The sequence below is a fragment of the Macrotis lagotis genome, chromosome 5, assembly GCF_037893015.1.
Source record: "Macrotis lagotis isolate mMagLag1 chromosome 5, bilby.v1.9.chrom.fasta, whole genome shotgun sequence".
NCBI lineage: Eukaryota > Metazoa > Chordata > Mammalia > Peramelemorphia > Peramelidae > Macrotis > Macrotis lagotis.
Genome location: NC_133662.1, coordinates 47,894,284 through 47,919,588, shown reverse-complemented (window position 1 = coordinate 47,919,588; position 25,305 = coordinate 47,894,284).

The window sequence follows — 25,305 nt, the reverse complement described above, 5'->3', positions numbered from 1 at the left end:
CAAATAGACTTAAAAACAGGAAGGATAATACTCTACTACACTGAGTTATTGAGTGTGTGTGTGTGTGTGTGTGTGTGTGTGTGTGTGTGTGTGTGTGTATACTTGCCTTGGAATAGGAGTAAACTTAAATTGTGATAAAAGTCAACTGACTATTATAACTAATCAAGATTTGTGCTTTATAGAATAAAGAATCTTAAAAGTACCATTTATTTATTTATCCTCAGTCACCTTGATGGTAACAAAAAAAAATTATGTGACTTTATGAGTATTCTAGTACTCTATTTACTCTAGTACAATATCTAATAGATATTGAAACTAATTAGGATGATTATATGGTCCCATATTTATACACTTAAAATATAAAATAAGTCATTTATTTCCTTATTGCTTCACAGTATCTACTATGTGAAAAAGATAGTGTTAATCATGAATAATATGAAGACAAAAATAATACAGCTATCCTTCCCTGAGGAAACTTACATTCAGTTATGGAAATATAATCATAAATTGATAAGAAAAGACAGAATAGGGATTTTTTTGAAAAAAGACAGTAAGAAGAGGCACTCTAAGAATATTTTAAGAAAGACTTTTAAGAAAGAAACACAGATACAAGGAAGTGTTTCCTCCTGAGTCAAAAGCAATGGTGTAATTTATGGAAAACATCACATCCTGGTAAGTGACTAGGGGCCTCAGAGATCAGATCAGGACAGAAAGATGAAAGGTGCTGATTCCTCCAATAAAAAGGGAGAGTCATTCTGAGATATGGACTATAATGGTCTTATTAGCAATCTCCACAACTGAAATATATTCTAGACTGCATGGGAAAGGAATGGGGAAGGCAGAGGTGTTTAAAACAGAATTTGGCACCAGTATTGACTAGAGCAGACATCATTTGCCCCTGTGTGAGTAAGGAGACCAGAGTCATGGGGAAAATGGTCATGGCCTGTGTATCCCCCTCCTTTTCTCAGTCTTTTTGCCAGTATTCTCCAAGAACTAAGCCATGCTGACTAATGCAGAGAGGTGCTTCAAATCTTTCTGATGTTTTCTCTTTTTTCTCTCTTCAGCACCTACCCTAGTGCCCATCTTTCATTCTTTCCTTGAGTAAACAGGTTTTTTACAAGAAAGGCAAACTCCTGGCCTGATTGATTTTGATGGTACAAACAGGGAATGATAAGGGTTGGACTGCCAGGAACAGTAAGGGATGAACTGTTGTAGCTACAGAGTTGCAAGAAATAATTTCCTTTCCACTTCTCTAAATTCCTAAGTTCATCCTCCTCTGTGACAGTGACTGCCAGTTATGCTGCAATCTCAAGGAAGTACCCAATGTCCAAATGCTGTCATTCAGAAATAGCTTAATTTGTTTAGATCTAGGTGGGTAAAGATTATCAACAAGAAGAAAAGAAACTGAACTTACCCCAATGGAGTTAGAATCAAAAGCTTGGGCAATAAAACTGAAAGACAAATTATTCAGGGTTCTATTAATATCTCCAACTTTTATAAATCAAAGGGTCAAGAGAAGATAAGGGTTTGATCTCAAAGAACTTTTCACCCATAATTTGGGTGAATTGATTATGCTCTTTACATTGGCCCTCCATGTCCCAATCAATCTTTTAGTTCCTCTTCTTAGTTTTCCTACTCAGCTTTCTAGTACCAATTCTTAGTGTTCCCGTTCCAGCCCAAGCCAAGTAAGAGTTGATACAGATCCAGATACTCAGGATTTGTATGAATACAGGGTGAGTTGACACTGCTAGGAAAACCTATGGATCCTCCCTGGGATTTCCTCATCATGTCAGGATTTGAAATCATTGGTTCTGAAAAGTCACTCACCATCCTTTGGGTTTTCTTTTGTTTTTTTTTTTTTTTTTCTGAGAGAAGTTTAACTGGAACTTTGAAAGGGAACATGAAAAATTGGGGGACTGGTAAAGTCTTTTGGTATAGGTAGGTATAGTTTGGGTAGTTGGGTAATTCAGAGGTTGTTAAGGAGAATATTTGCCAATGATTTAATCTTTTTCTTTCATTGATTTTAATTCAAACCTATGCTCCCTTTTCCTTGCCTATGAGTTCCTTTTATCAAAACTGTCCCTCTTAAGAGGCTGAATTTTTTATTCATCACTTTTTTGCCCTAAATACTCTAGTTTGGTCTTATTAAACTTACACCAACAGTCCTACAAAGTTTGGAGTTGTTTACTAATCAACCCAATCCTGGCACTAAGGTAACAGTCAGGACCATATTTTGTACACATTTGAAAGACACATGTTCATTCTGCAAGCTTGTTAATGGGAATTACCCCTACTTCCCCTTTGCCTTTAGCACACATCTTTCCCATTTTAATAGATAAAATCTCTCAGAGATAAAAAAAAACAACACTTAACTAACAAGTCCACCCAATACATAAATACCAGTACATTGCAAAAAGATATAACACAAATACTAGTGATGCATGTTGTGCTCTCAATCTACTTGAAATACAAAAGTAAACAGTTCCCAACTCTAAGCATGCAATCAAAATGTTAATTTCAACTTATATACACAAATACACACACTTAATTCTAAACAAGTAAAATTTTACACATGCAGTAAAAAAATGAAAAAAAGTAAAAAGCTAGACACAAAGGGGCGGCTAGGTGGCACAGTGGATAAAGCATGGGCTCTGAAGTCAGGAGTACCTGGGTTCAAAGCCATTCTCAGACACTTAATAATTACCTAGCTGTGTGGCCTTGGGCAAGCCACTTAACCCCATTTGCCTTGCAAAAAACTAAAAAAAAAAAAAAAAAAACTAGACACAAGGCAAAAAATATGCCAATTCATATGCAGAAAAAACAACAGAAAAAGACAGGAAAAAAATGTCTTACCAGAGTGAAGCAAATTAACAAAAAAGTGTCCTGAAGCATTACACGCAATGAAAGACTGACTTAATCAAAGGCCGCACTTAATAGTGGAGCTGGAGACAGAGATGCTAGTTCTAGAAAGAATTTTCTAGTGGCACCCAGTCTTTTCTCCCAAGTTCTGTAAAATCGAGTTTCCACCTCCATATCCACCCCTTAAACCACTGCCAAAAATTGATGCTACCAGAATTTTACTGAATTTATCCCAAATCTGAAATGGCAAAATAGAGCAGGTCGGAAAAAGAGTAATCAAGGAGAGGTTTAATTAATTAGCTTCAGAGTGAGGAGGACTGGATTTCTCCTGAGAACTCCTAAGAACTCTGCCCTGCAGTGATGAAAGAAAAGGAGAGAGAGAGAGAGAGAGAGAGAGAGAGAGAGAGAGAGAGAGAGAGAGAGAGAGAGAGAGATTACAAATGGGAATAAAAGAGGAAGGTGGATTCAAAGAAAACTATTCCTAAGGCTTGAGGGCTTTCTCATGCAAGCCCACTGGTGCAGAACAATACAGGTATTACAATTCTTGGGAATCAATTCCTCTCAAGTTTTTGGAGTCATCATTACCTTGTTGTGGTACAGAATCAAGCTTCTGTGATGGAGACAGGTTCTAGAATCTTTGATTCCCTTCATTTAACATATACAAAGGCAGAAATGTAGTGATTGACAAGAATCAATTAATCATCTCAAGGTAAGTTGAGTCCTAAGTAAAAGTATTCTGGGAAAATGGATCTAAAACAAAATTAATAGTATATTCATTATACCTATTGAACAATATAAAAGTCATAAATTTCCTTTCAAATTCTCTGAAATCTTGAAGTAGCTAAATGTGGCAAAACTAGAAAGGATCAAGAAATTTTGACTATGACTAAGGGAAAGGAAGAAAGCTTTTTCTAAAAATTTTAATTAGGATTATAATGCTGTTATTTTTTTAAAAAATAACTTCTAGATATATCATTAAGGCAAGAATATAGCAAAATGCATTGTCTTGTGTGGTAGATTTTCATTCATCCCAGATTATTTAAGACCTTGAAAGTTCCCTTCTGTTTTATTTTTTAATAGTTTTTTTGGCAATTACAAGACAATTGTTAACATTCATTTTACAAGATTGTGAGTTTCAAATTTTTCACCCATTTTTCCCTTTGCTAAAATTGTAAGCAATTTAAATAGTTTATAGATATGCTATCATGTAAAACATTTTTCCTTATTAGTCATAATTGTGAAGGAAGAAACAGATAAAAAAGGAAGAAAAATATGAATAAAATGGAAAACTATAATTCAATCTCCATTCAGAGTCCATTAGTTCTTTATCTGGATATAGATAGCATTTTGTTTTGCAAATCTTTTGTATTTGTCTTGGATCATTATGTTATTAAAAAGAACTAAGCCATTCATTGTTGATCATAAAACAATGTTACTGATACTTTATACAATGTTTCCAGGTTTGCTAATTTCATTTTGTAATAATTTGTACAAATCTTTTCAGATTTTTCTGAATTCAGCCTATTCATCATTTCTTATGCATAAGCTTTCCATTACATTCATATACCACAATTTGGTCAGCCATTCTCAAATGATGATCATCCCCTAGATTCCAATATTTTGCTACCACATAAAGGGCTGCTATAAATATTTTTGTACATTTAGTTTTATTTCCCTTTTTTTAAATTATCTCTTTGGGATACAGACCTAGTAATGGTAGGCTGGATCAGAGTAGATACAGTTTAGAATCTTCTTTTGCAATTGAAAGAAATCTCATGAAAACACCACAACTATGTATTAGAATCATGCAATTAAATTTGAACAGGACCCTAAGAGCTTTTATTTAGTCCAGTATTTAGTCCAGGCCCAGAGAAATCAAGTTATTTGCCTTCAGTAAACAACTAGAAAATAACAGTAATGTGAGTTGAATGAGATCCCTGATAGGAAATCCAACCTTTTTCCCACTCTATTAGGCTTCTCTTCCCATCCCTCCACCCCGCCCCCAACACACACACACACACACACACACACACACACACACACACATACACACATAGACAAAACATCAAGGGGATGAATATGAATGAGAAGATATGTTAAGTCCCCTGTTTATATTTGTCATTGTTTGCCTTACTCATCCTAATTCATGATTTGTGCTTAGATTATATGTTTATAGTGATTATTGGTAATAATCACTATGAACAATAAAACATTGAACTAAAATAGTTTTGAGGTGAATCTGTAAAATTTGTAAACAGATTGGCTTTTTTAAGTTTTTAAATATGTGCTAAAATGTTCTTTATCAGATTATTAAGCACAAGATCTTCATGATTAATGAATATTCTGATGATATATACTCTTTCCAGAAATGAAATAAAACATATTGCTTTATAAGCTACACTGATTTTGAAGCTGTATTTAGTGACCTGCATCACTGAAAAGGGACATGAAAATGAACATTGCTGGCTAATACTCATTGCAAATAAAAGCAGCTTGATAATCAAAAATGAATGGTGAATTGGGATATGACTTTCTTCGAATTTTATTTATTAGAACAAAATATTGCCCTTTTTTGTACTAGAAACAAACAGAACAATAGTAAATTTTTTTCTTGAGGCTTTTGTCTCTACAATTGTGTGTTTTATATTTGCTTTATTTGTTTAATATGTATAATATTACTAGTTAACTTATAAAAAGTGAAAAATGTTCTATACTTGTACACTTGCATTATAATTTTTAAAAAATCCCAAGACTAAGAAGGCAAAAATGGGAGGATATCATATAGGAACACATTTTCAATGAGTCTTTTTTTAATCTCAATTTATCATGTTCTTTAATTTTCTATGTTAATTTAATATATATTAGAGCTTTTAAGTAAGGTCTCTTTTGGGTTTCATATTTTTCTAGTTCTGGTAGTAGTGACTAAATCTAATTTGGAACAGATTTTAAGAGAAAAGGGTAATTGCTTCTTGATGAAAAATAAAAGATCTATGACAAATCAACTATTTTCTCCAAACACTTCTGCTTTCTTTATGGATAAAATATATACATACATATATATATATATATATATATATAGATAGATATAGATATATATATATATATGAAATCCAGACAGATACTGAAAGATACACTTCTAGTACAGGACTATGAAATGCATAAAAATAAGCATAATAAAATAGAAAAGTACAGTATGTTATACATTACAGCAGGAAATTAGATAACTGTTCTGTGGTGCAATTTTTGTTGTTAGAAAGTTTTCTCTCTGTTTCTTCTTTTTTGGGGGGTGTTTTTTTATTTATTTCACATTTTATTTTTACCTAGTTACATATAAAAAGAATTATAATATTTGTTTTTAAAAATTTGATTTTGAAATTTTCTCCCTTCCTACTGAAACCCCCTTCCCTACCATTGGGAAAGTAAACAATTTGATAAAGGTTATAAATGTGTAATCATATAAAACATTTCCATAATTCTCATGTAATAACCAAAATCATAATCCCTTCCAAAAAGAAATCTCAAGAAAAATAAAGTATTATAGGAAGCTTCATCAGCTCTTTCTCTGGAGATAAATAGCATTCTTTATCATAAGTCCATCAGAATTGTCAGGTCATAATATTCTGAGAAAAATTAAACCATTCATTTACTGAGCGATCTATTAAGCTCATCCTGTAAATCTTCTCAGATTTTTCAGAGAGCATCTGCTCTTCATTTCTTATAACCCAATTGCATTCCATCTTAATCACATACCACAATGTGTTCAGCCAAACTCCCTTTGATCGGTATTATTTTCTAGCTCCCCATCACCAGAAAAAAAAAGCTGCTATAAATATCCTTGTTAGGTCCTTTTCCTTTTTATTTTTTAATCTCTTGAAATATGTAGTGCATTGCTAGGTCAAAGGGTAGGCTTTTTTGGTCATAGTTCCTAATTATTCTATAAAATGGTTGAATCAGTTCACAATTCCAGATTAAGGTCTCATTTCTCTACTTCCCATCTGCATTTGTCATTTTCTTTTTTGGTCCTATTAGCCAATCTAATTAGGTATATGATAGTATCTCAGCACTTTTAAAATTTCTACTTCTCCAATCTGTAGTGATTCAGAACTTTTTAAAAATTAGTCATACCTTGTAATAATTTATCAACTGTGAAATGGCTCTTATTTTTATGAATTTAACTCTATTCTCTATGTTTGAGAAATGAGGCCTTAATCAGAGAAACTTGCGTCAAAAACTTTTTTCCACAGTTACAATTCCTTTTGGTGGGGGGGGGCAAGGCAATGGGGTTAAGTGATCTACCCAAAGTCACACAGCTAGGCAATTATACCATGTCTGAGGCCGGATTTGAACTCAGGTCCTCCTGACTCCAGGGCAGGTATTCTGTCCACTGAGCCACCTAGCTGCCCCCACAGTTACAATTTTAACTGTATTTTCTTTTATCCTATTCTCATTCTCATTTATTCTATTTCCTTTCTCCTTTCTCCATCCCTCCTCAAAAGTATTTACTTCTGACTAGCCTCTCCCCAAATCAGCCTTCACTTCTATCACATTCTATCCCTTGTTCCCCTCCTGCTTTCCTGTAGGGTAAGATAGATTTCTATCTTCAAATGAGTGTGGATATTTTCCCCAATTAGAGCCAATTCTGATGAAAGTAAGGTTCACTCATTCTTTCTTACCTCTCCCCTCTTCTACTCCACTATAAAAACTTTTTCTTGGCTCTTTTATGCAAATTAATGTATTCCATTCTATCTCTCCCTTTCTCTTTCTTCCAGTATATTCCTCATTCACCCCTTAATTATATTTTTTAGATATCATCCCTTTGTATTCAACTCACATGTCTGCCCTCTGTCTTTATATACTCTTTCTACAAGCCCTGAAAATAAGACAATTCTCAGGAGTTATAAGTCTCATCTTCCCATAAAGGAATATAAACAGTTCAACATCATTAAGTCCTTTTGATTTTCCTTTTTTTGGTGTATCTTGTTATGTTTTACTTGAGTCTTCCATTTGAAGATCAAATTTTCTGTTTAGCTCTAGTCTTTTCATCATGAAGTTTTGAAAGATCTCATTTTTATTGAATATCCAACTTCTCCGCAAAAAAATTTATACTCAGATTTCCTGGATAGTTGATTCTTGGTTCTAATCCAAGTTCTTTTGCCTGCTGGAACATCATATTCAAAGTCTTATAATCCTTTATTATAAAAATTACTAAATCTTGTTTTGTCCTAAAAGTGGGTTCATGAAATATAAATTTTTCTTTCTGGTTGCTTGAAAAATTTTCTCCTTGACCTTTGAGTTCTGCAATTTGACTATAATATTCCTGGTAGTTTTCATTTTGGAATCTCTTTCAGGGAGTGATCAGTGTATTCTTTTGATTTCTACATTACCCTCTGGTTCTAGACTATCAGGAAATTACTCCTTGATAATATCTTGAAGGATTATGTCTATGTTCTTTTTTTGATCATGGTTTTCAGGTAGTTCAATAATTTTTAATTCTCTTTCTCCTGGAGATTTTTTTCAGGTCAATTGTTTTTCCAGTACAGTATTTCACATTGTTCTAATTTTTCATTCTTTTGATTTTCTCATATTACTTCTTGATTTCTCACAGTCATTAGCTTCCCTTTACTCAATTCTAATTTTAAGGAATTATTTTCTTTATTGAGCTTTTGTAACTCCTTTTCCATTTCAAAATTTCTACTTTTTAATGAGTTTATTTCCTTTAGTAAATTGCTGTGCCTCTTTTTCCACTTGTTCAATTCTGCTTTTTAAGGCATTATTCTACTCATTGTCTTTTTGTACCTTTTTTGCTATTTGGCCTAGTATGATTTTGGGGGGGGCTTGCAAATCAATGGAGTTAAGTGACTTGTCCAAGGCCACACAGCTAGGCAATTATTAATTGTTTGAGACTGGATTTGAATTCAGGTACTCCTGACTCCAGGGTCAGTGCTCTATCTACTGTACCACCTAGCTGCTCTCTTTGTATGATTTTTTAAGGTATTTCTTTTGCAGTATTTTTTGTCTCCTTTAATAAGCTAGTTATTCATTTTTCACGATTTGTTTCTATCATTCTCATTTCTCTTCCCAAATTTTCCGCTACCTCTTTTTTTTTGCAAGGCTATGGGGTTAAATGGCTTGCCTAAGGCCACACAGCTAGGTAATTATTAAATGTCTGAGGTTGGATTTGAACTCAGGTACTCCTGATTCCAGGGTCCATGCTCTATTCACTGCACCACCTAGCTGCCCCTCCCCTCCCCTCCCTCTCTTACTTGATTTTCAAAATCCTTTTTGAGTTCTTTCATTACCTTAGAGGATTTGGATGAAGAAGTTTTGATTTTCTTATCTTCTTCTCAGTGTGTGTTTTTTTTTTTATCTTCTTTGTTATAATAGTGGTCATTATATGGTTAGAAGTTTTGCTTTGTTTTGATTTTTTTTAGTTTTTTTTTCTTGTTTTCTCATTTTCCCAACTTAAATGATTTTAACTCTTTGTTAAAGTAGATCTCTGCTTCCAGGGTGGAGGGTGCACTGTCCCAGCCTTCTGGGGTTTTATATAGCTGTTTTCAGAGATGGTTCTAGTCATCTTCAAGTTTTCAGTTCTTCTATGTTGATATAATCTAGGGAGAGATTTTTACTACCATTCTGGCCTGTGTTCTAATTGGTGAACCACTCTTTTCCACCCTGGAACTGTGAAAATGATGCTTGTTCTCCTGTGGCATCAAGCTTCTCTTCTCTCTAGAACTTTGTCCCAGGCAGATCCAAATAAGAGCATAACAAAAGTCTTATCTCCATGCTACTAGAGAGAGACACATACCCTTGTTATATCCTTCTGATCCCCTTACCATCTACGGTGGGGTCTGGGCTGTTGGCACTTCTCTTTTACCTTGGTCCAACAGTCTTGTTCTGCCAAACTTCTAAGCTTGGTTTATGACTGAATGATTGTTTTATTCTGTCTTTTTGTGGGTTCTGCCACTCTAGAATTTGTTTAGAGACATTATTTAAAGATATTTGAAGGAGTTTGGGGGGAAAATTCAGGCAAGTCCCTGCCTATACTCTGCCATCTTGACTTCACCCCACTTCTGTAGGAGGTCACCTTACCTACTCTGTGTTGAGTAAGCATTGTCTTAGACACTTTGAAGGATATAAATTAAAGCAATGATGCTTTAATACTTTATATAGTTTATAGCTAGATATATATATTCATAGATAGATAAATATCGCTATATATGCTTTACATATATATTAAATATATATGTTTATCTGTTATTGTATATGTCTGAATTATAGAATTCAAAGAGACTTTAAATATACATTTTCTTATATTTTTGAGTAGCTTTTTTGCCTTTTATAATAGAGAAAATAACTTTTAATTTTAATCATCAATCTCCAATTCTAGTCTTCCATATATTCAAACTTATAACAAAATCCAAGAAGGAAAACCTCATATAGAGAAATATATACATAAAACATATACATGTATGTATATGCATATATATTTTAAATAGCATCAATATATATGTCTGTATGTATATATATATATGTATATTTCATATACCATTTAAATGACCATGATTTTGTGACTGTCTAAATGCTACTCACAATCATAATGAAGACGTCTAAGAACAATCTTAAAATTTATTTAATGGCATATAGTTGGTATCTTTTACATAAACCATTTAAATATATTATTTTACTTTTTTAGCTATAACTATTTATAGGTCAGGAAACTGAGAAAGCTGAGAAAGATTGAATGAAATCGTGTTTTTTTTAGGTTTTTTTTCAAGGCAAATGGGGTTAAGTGGCTTGCCCAAGGCCACACAGCTAGGTAATTATTAAGTGTTTGAGATCGGATTTGAACCCAGGTACTCCTGACTCCAAGCTGGTGCTTTATCCACTACACCACCTAGCCGCCCCAAATAAAATCTTTTTTATAATCATAGTATTCAGAAGCATGATTGGAAAATAAAATAACCTGAACTCTTAAATTTTATGCTCTGCATTTATCTAGGACATGAATATTCAACCTTTTTTAGCTTTTTCTGGGCTGATTCATCCAACAAAAAGCTGTCAAGGGCTACATATACAGTTCAATATTTATTTATTACTACAATGAAACACATACCATTGCATCTAATAATAAATCTAATAATCCCACCTGAATGTACTTTGAGAGAAGCATATGATCCGTGGGTCACAGTTGGGCAAACTATCTTGGTGGGGAAGATAGAATGCTGAATTGGAAGTCCAGAAGACCTAAATTAAAATTTGAAATTAGGTACTTGCTTGCTGTGTGACCCTGGGTAAATCACTAGAGTTCTTTGCCTCAGTTTCCTCAACTGTAAAATGAAGGTGATAATAGTACCCACCCCTCAAGGTTGTGAGACTCAAATGAGCCATTAGATCAGAACCTGGTCCATAGTATGTCCTATATAAATGTTCATTTTCTTCCTTCATCTGAATAAAAATTGAAATTGTTTTTCCACTATTCATTTGATTTATTTCTCATTTTTAAGTATTTTTCATTTAAATAGAGTTTTAGAAAGAGCAAGAGATGTAAATGGACAAATTATTTCATCCAAAGCATTAGGACTGAACAAATTTATTGTACTTTGCCAGTCAATTCACTGATAGGCATACTTATTCAGTTTCCTCATAAGATTAGCACCTAAATTTTTAACTTAGCCCCTTTCAATAGTGAAATCATATAGATTCTTCTCTTATACAATCTTTGATTAACCAGAAGGCTTAGTAAATAGGGTGCTCTGATAAATTTAAATCACTTGTTGACTCCAGTCTAAACTCATTTTAATTTCTTTAATGTCTACCCTTATTGATTTTTTTAAATTTGTCATTCATAGCATTTTAAAATTACCATTTAATTTACTATTTGTAGCATTAATTCATTAATTCAGTGAACCTATTCAAAGAAGCAATCATTTGGCACAGTGCATTGAGAGTAGGACATGGTATCAAGAATGCCTGAATTCAAATATGACTTCATATATTTACTATCTGGATGACCCTGGTCAAGTCATTTGCTTTCTCTCTTCATTTTCTTCAATTATAAAATGGAAAAATCCCTATATATTAGGGGTAACTAGATGGCACAATGTATAGAGCACTGGCCCTGAAGTCAGGAGGATCTGAGTTCAAATCTTACTTCAGACATTTAATAATTGCCTAATTTTGTGACCTTGGGCAAGTCACTTAACCCCATTGTCTTGTAAAAGCAAACAAAGAAAAAACCAATGAAAATAATAATTGTATATACTAGATATGGTTGTTGTAAGAGTTAAATACTATTGTTAAAGCACTTATCACAGTGGCTACAGATAGTAAGTGATTAAGAAATGCTTATTCCTTTCCCTATTTCCCAACTCTTATAGAAGGTATAGGAAATATGGATGGATCTTCAGTGACTCTGGGAGAAGGAGAATAATGAAAGGCAAATTGTTTTGGGCTATACTTTGTAAATAATAATAATAAAAGTAAAACCTTGATGTCAACCCATATTCTAAATATGTTACTAAATATGATAAATTGCTGGTATTGGCTAGCTTGCTTCAGATTCTTTTTAATGTTTCAATCTCTCAATATATAGTCAATTTACCAAAGGCATTGTACTTCCCACTCTGAAGAGTTAAGACACCCAGCTCTCAGCCAAAGCCAGAACTCAGAAGGCTTCCTCCAAATGTGTTTACTATTACCAGTTAGGCAGAACATTTATTACTTCTCAATAAAAAATATTAAATCAAATAATATAACATGTTAAGCATCTCAAAAATGTCTCACATTTATACAACTACTTTGCACATCAAGAGACTATCCAGAGAGCATATTTCATCAGGAAGATAAATGGAGTATATGTGTATGTAATCAATGTGTTCAACCATTTTTCTGTCATATCTGACTTTTTGTGATGACATTTGATGTGTTCTTGACACTTCCTTCAACTCATTTTGCAGAGAAAGAACCGAGGAAAATAGAATTAAGTGACTCACCCAGAGTCTCATAAATCAGAGACCAAATTTGAACTCAGGAAGATGAGTCTGATGCCAGATCTGTTATTCTATCTACGATACCTCCAACTGCCCCAGGGAATCTATGTGGCCATCACCAAATATTTTTGGACATGTCAAACTGGATATGACAGAAATACCTTAAAGAAAAATGTCCAAATCAAAATTTGGCATCCTTCCCTCCCAAATACTTTGAACTGTTCTTTTATTGTTGAAGGAACTACCATTCTCCTTTCATCTTCATCATTCAGACTCACAACTTAGTTGTCATCTGTTACTCCTAACTTTCATTAATCATATAATCAACAAAATTACAAGTATTTCCACTTCTTTAATCACAACAGATTTTATATATATCATCTATTTCCTCTTCTCTTCATGTATATAGCTTCTATCTTGGGGCAAGTCCTTATCATTTTCCATTTGAACAATTATGGCAGACAGCTGATGGATCACCCTAATTCAATTCTTTCCCTACTTCAGCCCATCCTCCACCCAATTGACAAATTCATATTCCTGAAGCACAGTACATATTACCAAGGCTATTCAATAAACTTCATTGACTCCTTATTTCTTCCAGTATAAAATATTAGAAGTAGCTAGATGGTACCACAGAAAGAGCAACTCAAAAATCAACTCAAACCTTAGATATTTATTAGCAATGTTACCTTGGATAAGTCATTTAATCTAGCTATTTTCTCATCTATAAAATAGGCATTATAATAGTAGCATCTCTTCCCAATATTGTTGTGAGGATGAAATGAAACTATTTTAAATTGTATTTTAAAGCTTAAATGCTATGTAATTTCTAGTTATTATGATAATTGTTATATCATTATTATTATTATTATTATTATAATTATTATTTAAAATCTCACTTTTAAAGATCTTTATAACTTGGTCCTTTCTTGTCCATTGTTCTTCTTCTTTACTTCAATCATTGTACTCTAAAATTTATTGACAATGATTACCTTATTGATCCTCAAATATAATTTTCCTTTTTCCTGACCTTGTGTTTTTTTTTTTCTTGACTATCCTCCATGTCTGGAAGATTCTGTCTTCCCTGCTTTTCTTGAAGATGCAGTTCAAATTCCACCTTCTACAAGAGGTCTTCAAGGTTCCCTCTCTCCTTCTACCACACATTTCTAGAATTTTCTTCTAAGATTATCTTCCTTTTACACTGCATATGGTTTATATGCATATGGTTGTTTGTATATTCTACTATTAGAATATTGCCTCCTTGAGGTCAGGAACTATGAGTTTGACTTTCTTTGTATTCCCATTTTATGGCACAATTTTTGACAAATTATAACTGCTGTAAAAATGCTTATTGATTAATCAAAGCAACATTTATGGATTAGTTCACGACCAGAAATCTATCTATACCTTCAAGGAACCTGTTCGTCTAAATATGTGTCAGCATTTTGCTTCCCTTTAGCTCATAGGATACTCATAGCAAAAAAATTAGCAAAAAATAGCTTAGAGAATAATTTAGCAAGCTTTTGAAACCCTAATTATATTTTTCTGTATAGCTATCAGCTCAGAATTCACATTGATTAATTTCTTTCCCCAGATAATTAAAAGTATCCTCCTTAAGGGGGAAAAGTGTAACCAATTAGAAGCTAGATAGAAAAATAAAACAGCTTGCTCCAATTTTATAACCAAGGGTTCTGTAAAAATACAGATGAAACCTTTAAAGCATCAATTTTTATGTAACTGGATCATTCTTTTGGTATGGAAACATTTTGTGCATTTGTTTGTTAAAGCCCACAGAGGGAAAGATCTATGTAATTTATTAGCTCTGCCATCATTAGGAAAATATCTACCCTCTATCTTAGAATTATGCATAAATATTCCCTATAATCTTTCAACAAAATATTTTAATTCAATCCTACAGTTTGGTAGTTGTGCAGATGCTCCAATCACTTCATTATTCAAATGGAAGAAATACTTAATTTATACTCCATCATAGTGGAGAGGGGATCCTCCTCATAGTTCCAGGGTAGAGGGGAGTGCTTGTGGCCATCCACAGACTAGAGTATAGGACAGGAGAGCAGTCAGAGCCTCTCATAAGACCTAGAAAGAATTGAGTTTCGTGGGGTGGGAATGTCCCCAAAGTCTTCAAAAACTTGGGAAGTGAATCCCCTACCCTGGAAGCAGAGTCTCACCTTAATAAAGAATTAAATTCAAGTCATAGGCTGGGGAAATGAGCAAACAATAGACATGTTCCCATAGAGGAACAAAATATACACTCAGAAGATAATAAAGTCATACCTTCTGTATCCAAAACCTCCAGTTAAAATACAAATTGTCATCAGGCTATGAAAGAGCTCAAAAAAGATTATGAAAATCAAGTAAGGGAGGTAGAGAAAAAATTGGGAAGAGAAATGAGAGCAATGCTGGAAAATCCTGAAAACCAAATCAGCAGCTTGGTGAAGGAGATACCAAAGAATACTGTAGAAAATACTTTGAAAACAGTTCATTTCAAATGGAAAAAGCAGTCCACAAGGTCAATGAGGAGAAGTATACATTAAAAGCAAAATTTGATCAGATGGAAAAGGAGATATAAAAGTTCTCTAAAGGAAATAATTCCTTCAAATTTAGGATGGAGATAAAGGAAGCTGATGATGTTATGAGAACTCAAGAAACAATAAAACAAAAGTAAAAGAATGAAAACTATAAGAAAACGTGAACTATCTTATTGGAAAACAACTTACCTGGAAAACAGATCTGGAAGAGATAATTTAAAAATTATTGGGCTAGCTGAAAATCATGACCAGGAAAAGTTTAGACTTCATTTTTAAAGAAAATCTCCAAGAAAATTTTTCTGATATACTAGAAACAGAGGGCAAAATAGAAATTGAAATCAAAGGACAAAAATAGAAATCCACCTCTCACCTCCTGAAAGAGATCCCAAAATAAAATATCCCAGGAATATTATAGGCAAATTTCAGAAATCCCAAGTCAAGAAGAAAATATTAGAAGCAGCCAAAAAGAAATAATTCAAATGTTGTCAAGCTACAGTCAGTATTACACAAAATTTACCAGTATCTACATTAAGGACTCATAGGAGTTAGAATGTGATTTTTTGGAAGGCAAAAAGCTTGGATTACAATGGAGAATCAATTTCCCAACAAAACTTAACATCCTCTTTCAGGGGAAAAGATGGATATTCAATGAAATAGGAGACTTTAAAATTTTTTCCTGTTGAAATGACCAGAGCTAAACAGAAAGTTTGATCAAGTACAGAACTCAGGTGAAGTATAGAGAAGGTAGCTGGGAAAGACTAATTATGAGGAATTCAATGATGCTGAACTGTGTGCATTTCTGCATAGGAAAATGATACTGATAACTCATAAGAACATGCTCATTTATTAAAACAGTTAGAAGGAATATATACAGACATGATAGAACAGGTAGCTGAATATAAAGATTAATATTTTATAAAGATGGAGTTAAGGGGAGAGGTGGAATGGGTTATGATATTTTATGTAAAAGAGGCAAAAATAACTTTTGCAATGGAGTGGAGGGGGTAAGTTGAGGGGGTAATGAGTGAACCTTACTCTCATCAGAAGTTACTCAGAGAGGAAATAACATTCACACTCAGTAGGGTATAGAAATCTATCTTAATCTAGAAGTAAAAAGGAGAGGAAAGGGATGGGAGAAAGGGGACAGGACAGAGAGCAGGTTGTAGGTGATAGAAGAGGGAAGATAGAATTCAGAGGGTAGTCAGATACAGCACACTTTTGAGGAGGGACATGGTGAAAGGAGAAAGAATAGAATAAATAGGATACAGGAGTTGCTACCAATAGCAACTATGGGAAAAAATATTGAAGCATCTTCTCTGATGGACTTATGATAAAGAAAAAGATACATCCCAGTGACAGTGTTTATAGTATCTGAACACATACTCAAGTATACTTATTTTATCTCCCTTTATTTTTCTTGAGATTTCTCTATCTTTGTGGAAAGAGGAGGATTACTTTTACTTTTACAAGACTATTGCAGTTAGGTGAAAATTAATAAATAAATACATTAAAAAAGAATAAAGAACCATTTTCCAAACTTTTAATCTAAAATAAACATTCTTTCATGATGGTCATTCAGTTATTGTTTGAAGATCTCCAGTGATAGAAAACTGACCACCTACCAGAGCATTCACTTTGGGGTATCCCAGATTATTCCAAAGATTTCCTTACATTAAATTGAAGTCTACCTTTTTCAAAATTTTTGACTATTTTTGTTTTGAGTCCCTTGACAATCAGTCACTTGATCAATAAATATTCATTAAGTAGCTACTATTTTGTAGACACTATGCTAAATACTGACAGTCAAATGGAAGAGGGGAAAAGGCAAATAAATATGTGCAAAATTATTTTAAACAAGAAAAATTAGGAAATAACTTAAAGAGGAAATGGAATTAAGAGGACTTGGTAAATATGCTTCTTATAGAAGATGAGATTTTTAGCCGAAACTTAAAGAAACTGGAGAAGCCATTAGGCATAATTGGGGTTGGGGAGAATTTTTGGAAGGGATACTAACATTCCTGGATGGGTAAGGGGAAACATCCAGCTAAGAAGTAGACTGTCTTGTCTGAAGAATGCATGACAGGGAATAAAATGTAAGAAACTTGAAAAGATAAGAGTAATATGTTGTTTTATGTTAAGCTTTTAATACTAACAGGATTTTCTATTTGATCCTGGAGAAAATAGGGAGCTACTATAATAGCTAGATAGAGGACTGACATGGTCTGACCTTAGTCTTGGAAAAAATCACTTTGGTGACTGAATGGAGAAAGGATTAGAGACAGAGAAATTTGAGAGAAGCAGAACCACCAACAGGCTATTTCCATTCATGATGTAATGAGGGTGTAACTTCTTTTTGGCAAAAATGTTCCTAATTTTACAGATAAGAAACTGAAGCAAACAGGAATAAGTAATTTCCCCAGGATCACAGATGCCAGATTTACACTCAGAAATGTGACTCTTCTGAACTCTGGAATTGGCACTCCATCCACTTCTCTATCTAACTGCCATGAAATACAGCAGGAAAAAAAGTCTTTTTAAGGACAGGATAAGGAGATTTTAGTAGTCTAGTATAAAGATAGTAATTAAATCCATGGAAGCTGATAAGGTCACAAAATGTTGTGTACAGAGGGAAAAGAGGAGAGATCTCAGCACAAAGATTTCCCATATACCTATGGTTAAGGATGATTTCAGATGAACAAAGGAGCCTGAGAAGAAACCTTAATAAGGACAAGGACCAAGATAGAAGTCAATATGAGGATGACATCAAAGAAAAGAAACGGATCAACAGTGTAAAAAACAGGGTACAGAGCCAAGATGGCAGCATGAGAATAGACTTTACTAGGCGCTCTCTCCAAAATACTTTAAAAACCTTAAAATTATGTCTCTAACTAAGTTTTTGGGAGTCAGAACCCACAGAAAGATCCAGTGAGGCAATTCTCTAGCCCAAGGTAACCTGGAAGATCATAGCAAGGCTCTGTTCCAAGGAGTTGGAGGGAACAGCAGTGCAGCCAGGATTGCCACACTGGAGCAAAGGAATCAGACTTCTGGGAACAGTCCATAGCATGCCTGAATCCCTGGAAGCACTGGTCCTAGCAAGAGAACCAGTTCCCTGACTTGCCAAGCCAGGGAACACCAAGCCCAACTTGGAAGATCAGTGGGGAAACCTCTGCTAGCGTGAAGGGGAGCCAGCGAGCACCTCAGAAAAAGTCCAATCTTCTGTATCTAAGGCTTCCAAGAAATATAGGAGTTGGGTTCAGGCTATGACAGAGCTCAGAAAAGATTTTTAAAATCAAGTAAGGGAGGTAGAGGAAAAACTGGAAAGAGAAATGAAAGAGATGCAGGAAAAACATAAACATGAAGTCAGCAGCTTGGTGAAGGAGATCTAAAACTATGCTGAAGAATATAACATGTTAAAAACCAGTTTAGTTCAAATGGATATAGTAATCCAAAAAGTTAATGAGGAGAAGAATGCCTTAAAAATTAAAATTGGCTAGATGCAAAAGGAGATAAGAAAGCTCCCTGAAGGAAACAACTCCTTCAAATGTAGAATGGAGCTAAAGGAAGCTAATGACTTTGGGAGGAATCAGGAAACAATAAAAAATAGCAAAAGAATGAAAAACTAGAAGAAAAAGTAAAATATCTCATTGATAATACAACTACCTGGAAAACAGATCCAGAAGAAACAATTTAAAAGTTATGGGCTACCTGAAAGTCATGATCAGGAAAAGAGGATAAAATAGAAATTGAGAGAATCCATCAATCTTCTCCTGCAAGAGATCCAAAAAAACATAACCTCCAGCAATAGTATAACCAAGGATAAGGAGATTTGAGTAGTCTAGTATAAAGATAGTAATTAAATCCATGGAAGCTGATATGGTCACAAAATGATGTGTAAAGTCAAAGAGAAAATATTACAAGCAGTCAGAAGGAAGCAGTTCAAATATCAAACATCAAATATCAGTCAGGATCACACAGGACTTAGCAGCATCCATATTAAGGGCTTGTAGGACTTGGAATATGATATTCTGGAAGGCAAAGAGCTGGGAATGCAACCAAGAACTGACTACCCAGCAAAACTGAACATTCTCTTCCAGGTATAAAGATGGACTTTCAGTGAAACAGGGGAATTTCAAATGTTCCTGTTGAAATGGCCAGAGTTGAACAGAAAGTTTGATCTTCAAGTTACAGGACTCAAGTGAAGCATAGAGAGGGTAGATGAGAATGTTAAATTATGAGGGACTTAATGATGATGATGAACTGTGTGTATTCCTGTATGTGAAGATGATACTGATAATATTCATATGAACCTTCTCAGTTATCAGATCAGTTAGAAGGAGCTATTATAGATGAGGCACAGGTGGGAGCTGAATTTGATGTTATAATATTTTGTAAAAATGGAGTCAATGGGTGAAAAGGAAATGCACTAGGCAAAAAGGAAAGGAAAGGAGAGGTAGAATAGACAGATATTTCATCTAAAAGAGTCAAGAAATAGCTTTTGCAATGGTATGGAAAGGGGGAAAGATGAAGGAGAATGAGGGAGCCTTCATTCTCATCAGAAATGACTCAGGAAACAGGGTACAAAATAATAGGGTACAGAAATCTAGTGTGAAAAAGGGAGAAAGGGGGCAGGGGGAGGGGAGGGCACATGTAGTTGTTAGAGGAGAGGGTAGATCTTGGAAAAGAATAGTTAGATATAACACATTTTCTTTTTTTTTTGCTTTTTGCAAGGTGGTGGGATTGTGTGGCATGTCCAAGGGGCTGGATGGTCACTGGATCTCTGGGATGGGATGTAGGCTTAGGAACTCTCAGCTCCAGGGCCAGTGCATTCTTTTGTGCCACTCACCTGGCCCCTTTTTTTTGAAGAGGGACATAGTAAAAGGAGAGTGAAAATATAATAAATGGTAGAGAGGAGGAATGGATGGAGGGAGTTACAATCAACAACAGCAACTTTGGAAAAACATGGAAGTAACTTCTCTGAAGGCCCTATGCTAAAGAATGCAATCTTCCCCCAAAGACAGGGCTGATGGTATGGGAACACTGACTGAAGCACATTTTTTTTCTTTCTTTCATTTTATTTTTCAGGAGGTTTTTATTATTTTTATGGGGAGAGTGGGGATCATGTTCACTCTTACAACAAGTCTATTTTAGTAATATGTAAATAAATAAAAATGTAAATTTTTTTAAAAAATATGATTTGCAGTCATCACAACAATGAAGGCAATCTAAAATTTTAAATAAAAAGTTTTTATAAGAGAATTTTGTACTGGAACTAGAACTGAAGAGTAAAAAGGAAAAGAACATGGAAAAATTATTTGCTATACCAATAAGACAATTTCCAAGAGAAAAAAAACTACAGGGAGTTAAAGAAGGAGAATTTTTAAAAGACCATTGGATTTGACATATAAAGGATTATTGATAATTTATCTAAACCAAGGGTTTATATAGGACCTGACAGTCTCATGAAAAATATAGACCCCATTCTCAGATTCTCAGAATATGTTTTAACATTTATAATATATATATATATATATATATTTATTATTATTATTATAAAGAGAAGCAAAGACTAGTGGAAATAAAGTTATCATGTCTTTTTTCTCCTCATTCAGATTCACAAAAACCTTCTCATCTATCCACAGATCCTTTAGGATTATTGGATCCCTAGGTTGAACTCCCCAGATCTACACGTTTCCTCTTAGTCTCCATAAAAAGAAAGTATGACTCAGAGAGTGATTAAAAGATCTGATCAATGTCACAAAACAAAAATAAGCAGATGTTCAAATCCAAGTTGCTGATTCCAAATCCAATACTCTGTACAATATGTTATTCTGTATTATTTAGTTTCCTGAGTTAATGATTAATAAATTGCATTAGTAGACCATTTGATATATGTAGATAGTGGTCTTTTTATAGCAAGTACAGCAGGGCCTTTCTGTGGTGCTTTATTTGTTTTTATTTTCTTTAAATCTCCAGCAATTAATACAGTGTGGGGCATTAAGCCATGAAAAGAGAAGGAAACAAAATTTTATTAAGCTCTTACTATGTGATTGCAAATGTGATAAGTGCTTTATAAATGTTATTTCAATTCATCTTAATAAAAACTTGCAAAATAAGTGTTATTATGATACTCATTTTATAGATGAGGAAACTGAGGCAGGCAAAAGTTAGGTAACTTATTTAGGATTGCAAGTTAATAAGTAACTGAGACCAGACTCCAGGTCCAGACTCCACTGGGTCACTTTGTGGTCTAGGCATTTAATAAATGCTTATTGACTGAAAGTTGTAATTCCAAAGACAATATATGATTATATACCTCTATGTCTGTGCTCATATAGACTGAATTGCTTTGCTGAAATGGATACTTTAAATCATTTTCTAGCCACTTATTTAATAAAGTGTTTGTGTCTGTCACAATTGGTCAAAGAATTAAGAAGTCACAGAATAAAACTACTCCTACCTTTAAGTTTATATTTTTCAGGGACTACATCATAATTATGCATAATTGATATACTAGTAAGTCTCTGTCTAAAAATCAGTGCATATTTAACAGCAAATCAATTTAAACATGTTTGTACAGAGGAAGAGAAAAGGAGTTCATTAATATTAGTACAAATTGTTCAGCATACCAACTCCCCTATATGTGGTCTATCTCAATTCCCTTGCTAAGATTGCTTAAAATGTATTCTGATTATTCTGATTATTCTAAAGCCATCTCTGTGATGACAAAGGCCTGATGACTTGTATTTTTATCTCAATTTAAACACCCATTTTTAACAACCACTTTTAATCCAGCATAACATCATTTGATATTGAATTAACTTTTTTATTTGCAAATATTTGTAAGATGGTTATTCATAAGAAGACTCACTTAAATGACAATTTTTTAAAATTTCAGTTACCCTAACTCCTTGTGCTAATTGTAATAATATAAATAAAGCATTTTGCTAGTATAGATCAAGAACTTCGAATTATCAATCCTTTTTATCATTTAAAAATACAAATAGCCCAATGCATATGATAATCTTTGTGTTTGTATACTTCTAAAAGCAAAATACCTTTGGTTTTCAAAATGTTTAATAATATCTTTTGTAATTCTCATGCTATATGTATTGATAGCTAGTTGGAAAAATGAATGTGGTACTGGGTCTGGACTTAAGAAGGTCTGAATTTAAATCTGATCTCAGACTTTTATTAGCTTTATGATCTTGGGTAAGTCACTTAACTTTTGTCTCCATTTTGTCATCTGAACAATAGGAATAGTGGCAGCACCTTGAGGACTTCATAGATAAAATCAGAAAATTTATAAAGTGCTTTGCAAATCTTAAATTAAAAATACAATTATTGCTATTATTATTTTTTCACAAATTTAATTTTCTTTTAGTAAATTGATAGCTTCTACTAGGCTTATTTCTTCTATCTTTATTCTCTGATTCTTAGAGAGTAAACTTATATTTTCCTAAGTGTTTTATTGTATAGACATAATTTAAGCCTTATTAACTATGGGAGAATACTTACTTTCAAGTATAGCTCAAATCAATCTTTCTCTCTAGATCAGGTGATCTTCACTTGAATTGTAATGTAAATATTTTGAAAACTGCATTTTACTGTAATATTTAAACTTTGTAATACTTTATTCTTATTTTATTCAATTAACATTTTATTCAGGTAGGGGTCTCTCAGCTTTACCAGACTACTGAAGGGATTCATTATATTAAAAAAAAATTTAAACTATCTCAGGAGGCTTTTATTCATTGCCATTCCCCCTCCTATTCTCCTCCCATCTCATGACTTCCCAAGAATCAATTTCTTCCTTTAGTTTTCACAAATGTCACTGAAACATCAACCCAACCTGTCATGCCTATTATTTATATACATTTTTCAGTGTTATACAAATGTTAAGTCCAAGTTATAGGATCATTATTCTGGTAACCATTCCATTGAACTTATGTACCTTTACCTCATTTCATTCTCAGATCATTCACCATTACAGGAGAATTCCTTCCTGTGATTCCTCCTACTATTCACTAGCTTACTTGAAGATACCTAGTGTAATACGTAGATCCACTTTCAAAAAATGAGTGTCCCTTTGTCATTGAGTTGATAAAAATAAAATTACACCTCAACTGTAATCAAGTTGCATTCCATTTAGAGTTTCTCTCCTTTATGTTGAAAGAAAATAATTGTCCTTCATACTTTGTGGTTGAATCGTCTTTCTCAATCAAGAACTTTGCCAGTTTTAACTCATCACAGTAGATACTTTAGCAACAACCGGAAATATATTGAGGAGGTAGTAATTTGATGATGAGAAAATTAAAGTAAGAAGACCTGAATGTCCTGGGTCTGACAATGACAATCTGTGTCAACTTCTGCAAATCACTTCATCTCTCTTGTTCTCAGTGTTATATTCTATAAAAGAAAGAAGTTGCCTCTGATCACTTCTGAGCTTATTTCTAGTTCTAAGATCCTGGCTTCCTATGTCTTCCATTCACATATTCTGTAGCAAGTTTTCTATTTTAACAATGCTTTTATTGTATTTTTGATATTTCTTCAAGTTAATTAAACTGGAAAATTAAATCTTTTTAAATTGAGCAAAATTAAATGTTACACAGCACATAAAGATGGGCCCTAAAGATAAAAAGTATTTTCAGTTGAAACTTCTAGAATTTGGGGTTGATGGAATGACTTCTATATACACAAGATAGAACATTTTGCATTTAAACTTAAAATTCTTAGTTAATCCATGTACACCTATTCAATGAGTACAGATTTACTGCATGTTTATCTATGTATAGTCATAATTTTAAGGACAAAGAACATACCATGGGCTCATTTTCTAAGTCCCATCCTCCCTTACCTGTAGTAGAAAATAAATAAATTCTAAAATGTAAACTAGTTGCCACATTTCAAGTAATTAAAATGGAATAGAATGCACATGTTTCTGGAATAATGGTGAACATAATTTCATTATTCATCTTTGATTTCCTGACCTTGGAGAGTCTTAGACATGGTTAGAAACATCAGTTATCATTCTACAATGCTGTGCAAAATTATAAGGAACAAATTACTGAGCTAAATCTTTGTTGACTTTAAAACATCCCCCCATAATTGCTTATTTTGATTCGGTGCTCAAATCAACATGCTTTATTGTCCTTTTCTTGAAAAATTATAGTGGAGGAATGGGGATGGGGGAATCTCATTATTGATTTTTCTATGTGAGTTTTTGTTAAATAAGCAAAGGTTTCTGTGACATCATTCAACGGACCTTACTATAATGAGGGAAAAAAAACTCTTCAAAATCAAAAGTTATGAATGTATTTAAGAGTCAAATACAATAAAAGGAAATATTGATAATAAACTATTTTATGTGTTAAAGTCAAATTTTTAAAAACCATGTAAAACAGCAAAGCAAGCTAGTAGCTAAGTTTGTGTATGGCAACTTGATTTCTTCTGCTTTTAATTTGAAACAAAAGAGGAAAACAAATCAATTTTATGCAAAGTTCAATAGTTATAAGCAACATTCCAGTCAAAATACGACTTGATGGACTGTGGGTCTTTGTTTAACTTGATTTTGTCAAAGCACAATGCTTAAGTGTTAGATTGGGAAAATCTTACAATAGTAGTAAAGTAATTGCTCATTGAATTAAGCAGAGTGAATATATAAGCATTAGTCTTCATTTTATTTGAATTAATCTTGAACACTTCCCAAGGGATTCTGGGTAATGTTTGTTAGATTTATCACACTAACTGGTATTGATAGTAATAAGAGCATAGACAACTCTACTGTTTAGACTTTTTAATCTGTTTGATACATTGTTTTCTTTTAATCAGTGCTCAGTTTAGGGTTATATTTTGTGCTTTTTTATTCTGGACAATTGGTATTATAAAATAATGTTCAGTTCTTTATGTGA